Source organism: Rana temporaria, chromosome 13 (assembly GCF_905171775.1).
Source record: "Rana temporaria chromosome 13, aRanTem1.1, whole genome shotgun sequence".
NCBI classification, from domain to species: Eukaryota; Metazoa; Chordata; class Amphibia; order Anura; family Ranidae; genus Rana; species Rana temporaria.
In genome coordinates, this window is record NC_053501.1 from 54,244,584 (window position 1) to 54,256,608 (window position 12,025).

The 12,025-nt window shown below is 44.2% G+C and overlaps 1 long non-coding RNA gene across 1 annotated transcript; it reads left to right on the forward strand.

Moving 5' to 3' along the window:
- Window positions 1–3,611: 3,611 nt before the first annotated feature.
- Window positions 3,612–11,796, forward strand: LOC120920681. Its single transcript, XR_005744760.1, has 2 exons — window positions 3,612–4,076; window positions 11,459–11,796. It is a non-coding gene; the product is annotated as an uncharacterized LOC120920681 (long non-coding RNA).
- The last annotated feature ends 229 nt before the right edge of the window (window positions 11,797–12,025 follow it).

Genomic DNA, 12,025 nt, shown 5'->3' on the forward strand with positions numbered 1-12,025 from the left:
ATTGATTTCTCCCTAAGGTTGACCTTGTTGTAATTTTTCTCTTCTACCACTAGGTAGCCGGGCACTTGGTGGTACTGGATATGAGAAGGATAACTCAAGGTCAGGTTATGGATATATGGGGTATCAGTCAATGGGCAGGGTTTTCTTGAATTATTTGGCCTGCTGGGAGAGCCTATATATTCGGGTGGAGTCAGGTGATCTAGGATCTATGCCACCTGGACGGCTGTCTGGGTGGACGTGTGTTGTATGCCCGGGGCTGCTAGGCCAGAGATTGGGCCTATCCCGGGGGCATCTGGCTGCCAGGCTGTGTGAGGGCCTATCCATAAGTAAGAGAGCAATGCAGGGTTGAGATTGCGGCTTGAAGTCCAACCAGTGGCGTTGCATCCATAGTGGGCGCAGGAGCACCGCCCTTCTCCCCTGCACCCATCAATTTACAATACATAGATTCATGCATTGCATGAATCTATGTATTGCTGCCGCCCACTATTCAGATGTCCAGCCCCCTGTTGAGCGCGGCTATATGAATAACAGTGGTGGACCTGTTTTGGAAGTGCCTGAGCGAGATGTTCTAATAGGCTTCCCGATTAGAGCCTGCGGGCTCTAATCGTCTTCCAAATGGTTAACCAGAGGGTGCACAGGTTCCCTGGTTAACTAGTGCTGTATTAGGGAATCGTTTCCCTAACACTGACCCGCCTCTCAGCCAATCAGGTGCACCTGGTCTGGTTACCGGTCACCTGATTGGCTAAAGCAACATCGAGGGTGGGAGAAGGCAAGGGAGCGTGGAGAGGACGGCGCTGACCCAAGGAAGGTAGGTGCTGGGCTGGGGGGGAAACTGTCTGCAATTGGGGGCACAAACTGGCGGCAATTGGGGGCACAAGCTGGCGGCAATTAGGGGCACAAACTGGCGGCATTTGAGGGGACAAACTGGCAGTGTTTAATGGGCACAGTGGCGGCAATTGATTCGTTTGCGCCCCCCAAAAATTATGAGCACCAGCCACCACTGAGTCCAACCAGAAGTGATGGTTCTGCTGGCTGGAGAACCTCTCAGTGGTCGGAGGTAGAAAGGAAGCTATTGCCACTAAGGGACCAACTACCTTTACCAGGGACCACAGTGAGTAACTGAAGCGAGTATCGGAGCAGCATTCTCACCGAAATGGGCATGGTTGAGAAGTAGGAAACTTCAGTCGATGATCAAGTCAAGCCAGGGATTGAACCGGTTAGCAGGGGCAAAGCTTGAGAAGTATCTGGAGTGCCAAGATAGGGACCCAGCAGGGAAGCGTGGGTGACGCTTGAGGGAGATACCGCCACTAAGCTTTGAGGAGCTCCAGGGATTCAGAGTCGGTGATAGCTTGAGGGTCCAGTGAGAGACCAGGAGCTCAAGGGACTGAAGAACTACAAGTGAAAGTTGTAGTGAAGATGAGAGAACTGTTACGATTTGTGTTAGGAACTGTTAAAGACTGTTGCCATACGAGACAGCAATCCTGCACGTGTAGATGTGGCGCCTTGATGGGGCCTTTCCCTGCACGACTGTTCTTTTGAAGTCTCTGAGTCTGCCAATTAGAATTGCAACTGCTTAAGGGCTCTTTCACACGGAGCGCCCATTAAGGTCCGCCTGCCAGTTTTTTTTGCGGACCTGAACGGGCGCTCCGTGCTCCTCTATGGAGCCGCGGATGTCATCGGTGACATGCCCGCTGACATCCGACCCACTCTGATCCGCCAAAGTGTGTCGGAGGAAAAACCTACCTTTCCATCCGTCTGGCAGATCGGATCAGGTGAACACGGACAGACGGTCCGTGTTCATCCGATCCCCCCATAGGGGAGAGCGGAGAAAAGACAGGGCGGTCCCCGATCACACGGAGTGATCCCCTCTGAGCAAGCAGAGCTTCACGGGGTGGATCATTACTGATCCGCCCCGTGTGAAAGGGGCCTAAGGGTGTCCTGGCCCTAACCCTCTTTCCCTCATAATATACCTGTAAAAGAAACAAACATCTCTTTTGCATTCAAGAAGTGTCTGGTGCCCAATAACTTACACCTTGCACCCGCTATGCCTCACAACCCACTGCTTACAGAAGGATGTCAGCTATCTTTGACCTTGGAGGTCCTCATTAGTCTAAAAAGGCTAAAGACTTTGCTACACAAAGAATAAAATGTTCCAAATAAATGTTAATTTCAGCCAAACATGAATATTTGCAATGTTGATAAACCCAGTAGAAACATCCCTCCAGCTTAATGTCTATAGTAATTATATAAATAGATTATTTACACCAGGGTGAATAGTTCTGTAAAACGCATAATATGAGCTCCAGGAATTTATAGACTTTAGCTATGTAGGTTGAGCTGTTCGCTAACTCATATAAGATTCACACAACTGTCACCTAAGGCCTCGTACACACGACCGAACATGTCTGCTGAAACTGGTCCGTCGGACCAGTTTCAGCAGACATGTTCGGTCGTGTGTAGGGCCGACCGGACAATTTTCCGGCCGACCAGACAGGTTTCCAGCGGACAACTGTTTCTTAGCATGCTAAGAAACATGTCCGCTGGAAGCCTGTCCGCCGGACATGTCCGATGGTCAGTACGACTCATCGGACATGTCCGCTGGCCCGAGAACCCGCGCATCGCGTTGAAGTGATTCGACGCATGCGTGGAAGCATTGAACTTCCGGGTTCGCTTATGTCGCCGTCACGTCGCCGCGTCGTCACCGCGTATTCTGTCCGCGCGGAATTTGGTCTGATGGTGTGTACAGCCATCAGACCAAATGATCCCAGCGGACATGTCCGATGAAAACGGTCCGCGGACCGTTTTCATCGGACATGTTGGGTCGTCTGTACGAGGCCTAAGATTCATTTTAGCTGTGTAGGTGGAGCGCGTCGCTAACTCATATAAGATTCACACAACTGTCTTCCAGTGCCACTGAAAATTGGCTTTGCATGCCAACCATATAGCGCGCTTGTCTTGGGTTGTTAACCCTTGGTGTAAATATATTATATTATTTTGTATTTGTATTATATTATTTTATATTATTATTATTATTATTATTATTATTATTATTATTATTATTATTATTAGTGGTTAAAGCAGAGCATGGATGGCTTGAAGTTCCAATTGGGTTATTTTTTGTTGCTGGCTGGGGAAATTTCCCTTTGCTACACACTTCATTTAAATGATACACGCCCCCTACCAGCCGAATTTGAATTCCGCCCGGTGATTTACGCTACGCCGCCGCAACTTTACAGGCAAGTGCTTTGTGAATTAAGCACTTGCCTGAAAAACTAGCGGCGGCTTAACGTAAATCGGATACGTAACGCCGCCACAGAGATACGCCCAGTGTACAAGAATCTGGGCCTTAGTGCTTAATTGAGACAAGTGCACACTATAGAGGATTATGGTTTGTTCATATTTGATGTCTAATGTTTAGAACCACATTAATGTATCTAATGCACCATTCTCAAGGTCTGTGTTTAACCTCCCTAGTACCGACATATTTCATTATTTTCAAAAAAAATTGGCAAAAAATCTTATCTTTGGGTTAAAAATAAATGGTTATTACATACTACCAAAAGAAATCTCTATCTGTCCTAAAGAAAATTATATCAAATTATTTTAGGTGCAGCTATCCATAACAGAGTAATTGTTCAACTATCACCACAGTGAAAACTGAAAAATGGACGAAGTCGTAATGACGAAACGTGTTGGAACGTCGCTGTACGGCAACCGGAAATGACGCAACACGCAGTACCAGAAGTGACGTTCCAGCGGAGTAAACATCTGTCGGGTTTGACACTGCCTACTATATGCTGGGTCTGCCGTGACCATGATATACCAACTTATTACTGAGTTTTGTATGCGATTACTAACAGTGCTAAATGTAAGTGCAATATTTGCAGATTTTTATTTATTTTATTAAGTTTGTGTTTAAACGTTATTGCACGATTGGAATTTTTTCTTTTGTCTCACATACATGGAAGATCTGGGAGTCACCATTAAAGACTGGAGATCGGTGCTGATTTGTCCTCAACCCTGAGGGGCACATTGCTTGATTTGCCGAGCATGAGAATGTGACGCAATTATTGTTGGTGAGTTTCTACCCTATGTAGAAGTGGTGGTATGCTTTTCACGTGATGTGGAGATCCCAAGCAACATCATTGATTCATCATGGACTCTTTAATTGAATACATTTTATGTGTTGTCATATTTTAGGATTTCATTTGAACTGGACTTTATTCACTAATTATTCACTGGGTGGTAATACATTATCAGCTTTATGCACGTTTTATACTAGTTTTGTTATAGCACCACTATTTACCATGTCTTGGATTTGTTATTATAAAACTGAAAAATGGCCTGTTAATAAAGGGGGTATTACCATGGGCGTCCGCTGACATTTTTTCAGAGGGGGGCACTTCGGCAGCAGCGATACACAATCGCATTTAACCCTTTCTTCAAACACTAGCGGGGGTTAAAAGCGCGCCGCTAGCGGCTGAATACCGCAGCTAAAATGATGGTAAAGCGTCGCTTTTTAGCGGTGCTTTACCAATAATGCGGCCAGCTGGCAGTGTGAAATAGCTCTTCAGATAATTCAGCTTCACTCCATGCCCATATAAATATAGCCTAGAGAATGTACAGACCCCTCTTCAGCACAGACCCCTCCATTCAGCACAGATGGACCCCCCCTCCAGCATAGATGGACCACCCCTTCAGCACAGATGGACACCCCATTCAGTACAAAACCCCCTTCAGCACAGACGGCCCCCCTCCCCCATCCAGTACCTCAGATCAGCCATCAGCACAGCGCAGGCAGCAGGTTCCCTCCCCCTGTGTACACATAAACACTGGAGGGGGAAGCGGCTTCACTCTGCTCACTGTGCCTGTGTGACATCCGGCCTGGGACTGCTCAGACAGCCCACGGCCGCAAGACTCTTCAACACCTTCTCTATTTTTTAGGGGGGTCAATTGCCCCCCATTGCCCTATGGAGCGGATGCCCATGGGTATTACAGACTGGTACAAGTGGGTAAACTGACGTTCCTAATGGACAAATTTGTTCCAGGTCAAGGACTCCAGTCCTAAAGTAATGTAGCTTGTTGGTCAGCATAATATCCAGGCAACTTGTCCTTTCAATAGAAGGTCAGCAATGGCAGCACCATATTTCTATCTGGAAAAGTTCATTTATAACTGCCTGTAGAGATGATATGATGTTTATGGGTGTTCTTTCCACTTTTGCCCTTCTAGATAAGAAATGTGCTAGTTCGCCTGCACTGATTGCTTTTATCCTCCTACCCTTTCCAGTCTGCAGAACCATGCGTTTGTGTTCATTAGTGCAGCACATGATAAAGGGGTGTTGGGCTTGTTCTGGTATGTCTGGCCTCTAAGGCAACTTCATTCCAGTAGAAGGTTTACAATGAAATCTGATGTCTGCTTGTTTACGTAATCTTTTTGAAAAAACATTTATGCTAAAAGTTAGCATTTAATTTCTTTGTGACTATGTTCATGGCCTGTTGGGTTATCCAGGGTTAAGAAAAATGAAATCCCACATTTATACTTCCAGATTTTTGTTGCTATGAAACGGAATTCGTATAGATTTTTAGAAGGTTGCAAACTGTAGACAAAGCTTTCAGCACTGAAAACAGTGAAGACAGAGATATTATTTAACACATTTATTATTCATTTATGTTTCAATAATTTGTATTCAAGTTTTTACAAAACATAGAACAAAGATCTCGGCATCTCATTGAGCATCATGGTGTCTTTACTGAGTACTGCAGACAATTCACACGAGTAATCCACATGTAAACCATCCCTTATGCGATCCAGTGTAATGGTGTACGTACCACACTCTACCAAATTTCCTACACTGTACTTTTTTTTTTTTCATGGCCTAGTGCATGCTTCATCCCATAGGCCGTAAAACACATCCCACCCGCTGGGAAACGTCAGCTCCCCATCCTACTATCAGGGGAGTCTGGCTCTCCCCTTCACGGGGGGGGGGGGGGTACCATCCAGACCATAGTAGAACAATGTTTCGCCGAGGATGTGAAGATAACAAAAAAATAAGTAATAAAAATGTAAAAAGGGGTGGAACAGAGAAGAGAAGAGATGAGAAGCAAAGGGGAGAGCGAAGAAGGGAAGTTAGGGGGGGTGGGGGGGTTGTGACTCCATGCTCATTGACTTATCCTTCAGGAAGGATTCTGGTGTGTGATTGTCCTGGGATCATTTGTCAGGTATTTGATCCATGGATTTACTTTGTTAAACAACTTCATCTTATCTTGTACAATTGCTGTTAATCTTTCATTTAACATAAGCCATGACATTTTGTGTTTAAGTGTTTAAAGTGTGTTTAAACCTCCAGTTTCTGGCAATAGTAATTTTAGCTGATATTATTATATAAATGTGAGCAGCCTTCCTTGGGTTTTCGAGGCTTCAGATACCCTGCCACCCAGGAGTGCTTGTTTCGCAGACTTTGCCAGGTTAATCTGGGTGAGTGTATATATAAAGTTTTAGACCCTGATCCAAAATCTCCTGACCTTGGGACATGTCCACCATATGTGATATGTCGTTCCCACCTGGCCGCATTCCCTAAAGCACCCTGAGGTGGCTCCGGGTACAAAAGTGGCCAGTACCATATACCATCTTAGTAAAACCTTGTAGTTAGCCTCTATAATGGAGGTAATGGTAAGTGATCGAGACGCCGTCTCTGATATTGGGTGCCATTCCTCAAGATCTAGGGTTTCTTAGAAATCTTGTTCCCATTGGACCATGTAGTTCAGTTTTGTTGATTACATACATCAAGATTGTATATATAGCAGATATATGGCCCCTGAGTTTATCGTATTGTCTACATAGGTATTCCATGGGAGTCATTGTTGCTAAACCGCTCTTACGTGCTAAGATTTGTACATTAAATAGTGTATTTGGGTGAGTCTAGCGTTCAGAGATTGTCAGTTGATATTTTTCTACCAGAGACATGAATTTGCGTGTCCTTGAAAGTTTATCCCAAATGTCTAGTGAAAAGGAGAGAGTAGGAGATAATATAATTGGTCTCTTTCATTGGGAGCCAGATTATATGAGAAATTGGGTTGGGGCCGCAGGAATAAGATTCCATAGTCATCCATATTGCTTGGGGTTGTTGGGAGTGAAAATTGGAGATTTGGGCCAACTGGGCCACGTAAAAGTACTTCAGTAGATCAGGCAGCCCAAGTCACCCTAGGCCTCTTTTCGCCCCAAATAAACTGGAGAATTTTATTTTGAAATGCTTTGAGGTTGGTGCGGACTAGTGACACAGGTATAGTGCGAAACAAATATAGGACCTTTAGTAATATAATCATTTTTATTGAGTGTAGTCTGCCGAACCACAGTGAATCTGCCATCTGTCAGTCTTTTGAACAGGGCAGGGTAATTTTGTTTTATACAGAGCTTAAATTGACTAGGTCATACGTATCCCAAGATACGAGAGAGCTTCAAGCTCCCATAAAAATTGGTAGGATTGCTTGAGCATTTTCTGGGTGGAGTTCTGCAAAGAAAGATTTAGTGCCTTGGACTTACTGTGGTTGTTTTTCAGACCTGAGATGTCTGGGAATGGATGTAGGATAGCATATAAATTGGGGAGGGAAGTGATAGGTGAGAGGGGATTTTATTACCCCGCCTCAAGTCATTAAAGTAGGAGCATAAATGGGGAGCAAGGATCTCCTGGTATTTCCTGTAATAATGACCTGAGAATCCATCTGGCCCTGGGGTTTTAGAGGGATGAATAGTTTTTATTGCCATCTTAATCTCTAGTGAATTATTTGTCCATCAGTTGCATGTGGGTTTGTGTTAGTTGGGGCAATAGGATGTCATGAAAAAACGTGTCCACCTTACTTTACGCATATTATTATGGTGGGCTATACAGTCTGACATAAAATTTGTGGAATTCACGGAGGATCAATTTGGGATTTTGAGTGGGGTGCCCAGTGGGTAGTGGCAATTTAGGTAAAGTCGGCGTATATGGTCAGGGTACTAACTTCCTGGCCAACATTGTGGTAGGTTTATCTCCCATTGTGTAGTATTTATGCTTGGACCAGCTAATATGTTTCTCCGCTTCGTCAATTTTAATGTCAACCTGGTGGGTCCTATGCTGTTCCTTCATTAGTTTGTACAAATTGATTTCTAATTGTTTAATGGTTTGTTCTCGGGACCGTTTTGCTCTGGCCGCCATTTGAATTAATTTATCCAGTATAATAGCTTTGTGGGCCACCCAAGTGATCGCGGGGGACATTTCCAACGACTTATTGATCCGAAAGTATTCCTGTATTTCTTTCTCAATTTTGGTGTAGAGTATGGGATTGTTCAGTAAGCTTGCGTTAAGTCTACATGGAGTGGGGCGAGGTTTAGTCCAGAGTCCTGTTGTGGAGCGTTTAATCGGTGAGTCATCAGACCAGGGAATGGACAGTATTTTAATCAATGTCATGTATGGGAGAGGGGGGTACGCACTAAAAAGTGATCAATCCGGGAATAGGTATGGTGTACCTGTGAAAAGTGCATGTAGTCCCTGGCTGTGGGATTACTTTCCCTCCAGGCATCGATAAGGTCATAGAAGTGAAGTAGGCATGCTACTTTACTGCTACCAGTAGGTGGTCGCTTAATTGGTTTGGTGGGGTCCGATTTGTCCATAATCCTAATCCTATCTAACGGTATGTTGCTGCCCCCTCCCCTCATGATCACCTGTCCCTGCACTCTGGGCATCAATATCCTAAGCATTTTACTAAAGAACTCTATCTGACCAGATTAGGGGCATAGTATGATATGAATGAGACCAGTTGGTCATGGAGGCGTCCAACTGTCATATATTGGCTGCCTTTATCCTTAACCACAGTGATGGGCGTGAAGGGGGTCCGCTTTAAAAAGATCGCCACCCACCTTTTTTTCAGGACCAGAGGCCAAGTAATATTGCGGATACTTAACATTCAGGTTTTGGGGGGGCTGGCGATGTTTTCGAAAAGTGGGTTTACTGTAGTAGGAGGACCTCGGATTTTTGTGTGTGATAACATTGAAAAGCTTTGGTTCTTTTAGTTGGGGAATTAAAGCCATGGACATTGTGGGTGATTACTGAGTAGTCAGTGGAATATATCTTGGCCATCGTGGTAGGGCAGAGCACTCTTACCTTGTGTCACAGAAGGAGTTGATGAAGCTCCCGGGGTGGGTGTAATCTGCTTCCATATCAGCCAGGACAGAGGTGCAAGATAGGAGCATGGAGCCAAAATTCAGGAGAAAGGGAGGGAAGGGGGAGAGAGGTAAGAAAAAAGTGTTCTTTCTCAACAAACATGAGTGAGCTAGCCTTGTAGTGGGAAACAACCCCAACCGGATGAAATGCCTGGATAGGCATGTGCAAGGGTTTCGTCCTCCGCAGAGGAGAGGTAGTCTCGCAGTTGGGTGGCATGCGTAGCCGCCCTGACCCTAGTGACAAAAACCCATAAGCAGGTCAACAGAAACAAACTTTGACTAATATAGTCGTGTAAAACTTTTTGGGTCATCTTGCAACAATCCCCCCCTCAAGAGCCATGAGTCCAGGGCAGGTGGGTTCCCCATCGGTTACACCTTCCCCCGGAATCACTGGCCCAGGGGGGCCTGACTATCCCCACCACTGAGGGGGCCGGTGTAGCACCTTGCTATCATAAAGCAAATCAGCAGCTAGGAACAAACAGTAACACACTTTAAACAAGTGAACATTTAGGTTGTGCGGTGAACAGCACTGTTCTTGTGCAAAAAGGGCAATTGTGTCAGATCCACAGTTATTTGTTGATCTTAGCCGGTCCATCGTGGATAAACTTTGGCGTTCTCCCTTTGGGGGATGTAGCGGCCACCATGTTCAGGTAATCTGAGAAAATCTTCTGGCCAGCGAGTTCTTTCGGTCCTGCCACAACAGGGAGAGGGGATGATTTGCTTGATGTGAGGGGGAGGGGGCATGGGAGTCCCGTGTGATGATCCCCAGATCCAGCAGTAGGTTTTCACCATCTTGAAACTTTGAGAAAGAGTGGGATCTCCCTTTTTGAATGTGAACGACAACTTGAAGGGGAAAGCCCATCTATATTATCTGTTTGCTCACAACCTGTAGTAGCAAGGGCTGAATTTCTCACTTCCTGTTCCTCCTCAGTAAGCAAAGAAAAAAACATTTAGAAGGGAAATCGAAGGAAAAGGTAAGTGAACCAACAATGCACTAGCTTAAAGGAACCTATTTAGAAAATAAAAAACAAACTTTTACAACCCCTATAAAGTGTTACTAAACTCACAACGGTAAGATCAGTCTGTATATGCAGTAAAGCATGCTTGTTATACTCACTGTGGAACCTAAGGGGTTAATCCTCTGCATTGTGTAAAATAGCTGTTTGATCCTGTATGCACAGATCTTCCCCTCCCTGCAGTGTCCCCCTGGAAAAGTCTGGATAAAACAGAGACTTTGGAGTCAGGTTGCATATGCTCAGTTTTGGTGTTTATTGCTAGAGATTTTTTTTCTTGGGAGAGTGCATGTGATCAGCACAGTGCCCATTATCACTGTCCAGATATATCCAGAAAGAGGGTTAGGAGCCCTGCAGCCTCATAGGACAGCTCAGTGCAGTATGAAAACTCATCCTACAAGCTTCACAAGGAACTGATAGAAATCACAAGACTGCTATATACTGCTGATAAGAAAAGGTATTTAGCTGTTTATATTTAATAAAATAATTGCACTTTCATGTTCTGTGTACTGTGGGAGACCATATTTGGTGAATGCTGGTTCTGGGTTTAGTAACACTTTAAGGGCCACTCTAAAGGGCCATACACACTATCTGACTTTCCGACAACAACAGTCCGACGGATGTGTTTTATCGGACAAGCTGACCATCTGTATGCTCCATCGGACAATTGTTTTTGGAATTTCCACAGGCAAATGTTCGCTGTGCGTGCTCTCAAACTTTCTGACAACAAATGTGTTGCATCGGCTCATCTGATCGTGTGTACACAAGTCCATTGGACTAAAATCCAAAGTACAAACACGCATGCTCGGAAACAAGGACCAGCCGGAAGCCTTTGGTCTTGTAAAACTAGCATTCGTAATGAAGATATCACATTCGTGAAGCGGCAAATTATGAAAACTCGAAATTCAGCACACATTCTCTTCTTACTTATAATGGGATAATAATAATGCTGCTTTGCTGGTGATACTGACAGAGTATTGACAAATGTATTTACAAAGGATTGGTGTTCTAGTGATATCAAGAATATATATATATATATATATATATATATATATATATTGTCAAGCTAGCACAACCCCATTATCCCCTAGTAGTTTTGAAGCTCAAAGCTCCAACTGTGTTTGTGTCCCTTGCTGTTAATTTTAGATTGGGAGTAGCCAGGTACATTTCTAAAATACAAACTGTCATTTGAAGTTAAACACATAAGCAAATTTTTTTTTTTTATATATATTTTTTTTCTTTTGAATAGTAAGCACAAGAAGGGCATATTAAGATCAAGAGGAAGGCAGCAATGGATCAACTGGTGGAATTGGTGAAGCCACTGTACCCCAGGGCAGACATCAATTATATAAAGAGCAAAATTGGGAACCTGAGGAGTGCATACAATAGGGAGCACAAGAAGGTCATGGACTCCGAGATCGGGAGCAGAAGCAGATGACATACATGTCCCCAGGCTGTGGTACTACAACAGTCTGCGATTTTTGACAGACCCGACCGAACCATGCCCATCGCTCTCCACACTTCTTTCCACATCAGCTGAGGCCATTTAGTTTCTTGTGCATTCAGAATAAAAATAATTAGTAGACATATTCTCTGTCATCAAAATTTACAAACAAAAAGAGCAAATGATACACAGAAAAGGAACTAAAGTATAACCAAGAAAATCATACTTAAATAAAAAATAAAATATATAAATAATTAATTATACATTATTAGGTAGATTCAGTAAGAGTTAGGCCGGCTTATCAGTAGATAAGCCGACCCAACTCAGAATCTACGCCGACTTATGTTTAAGTGTATTCTCAATCAGAGATAC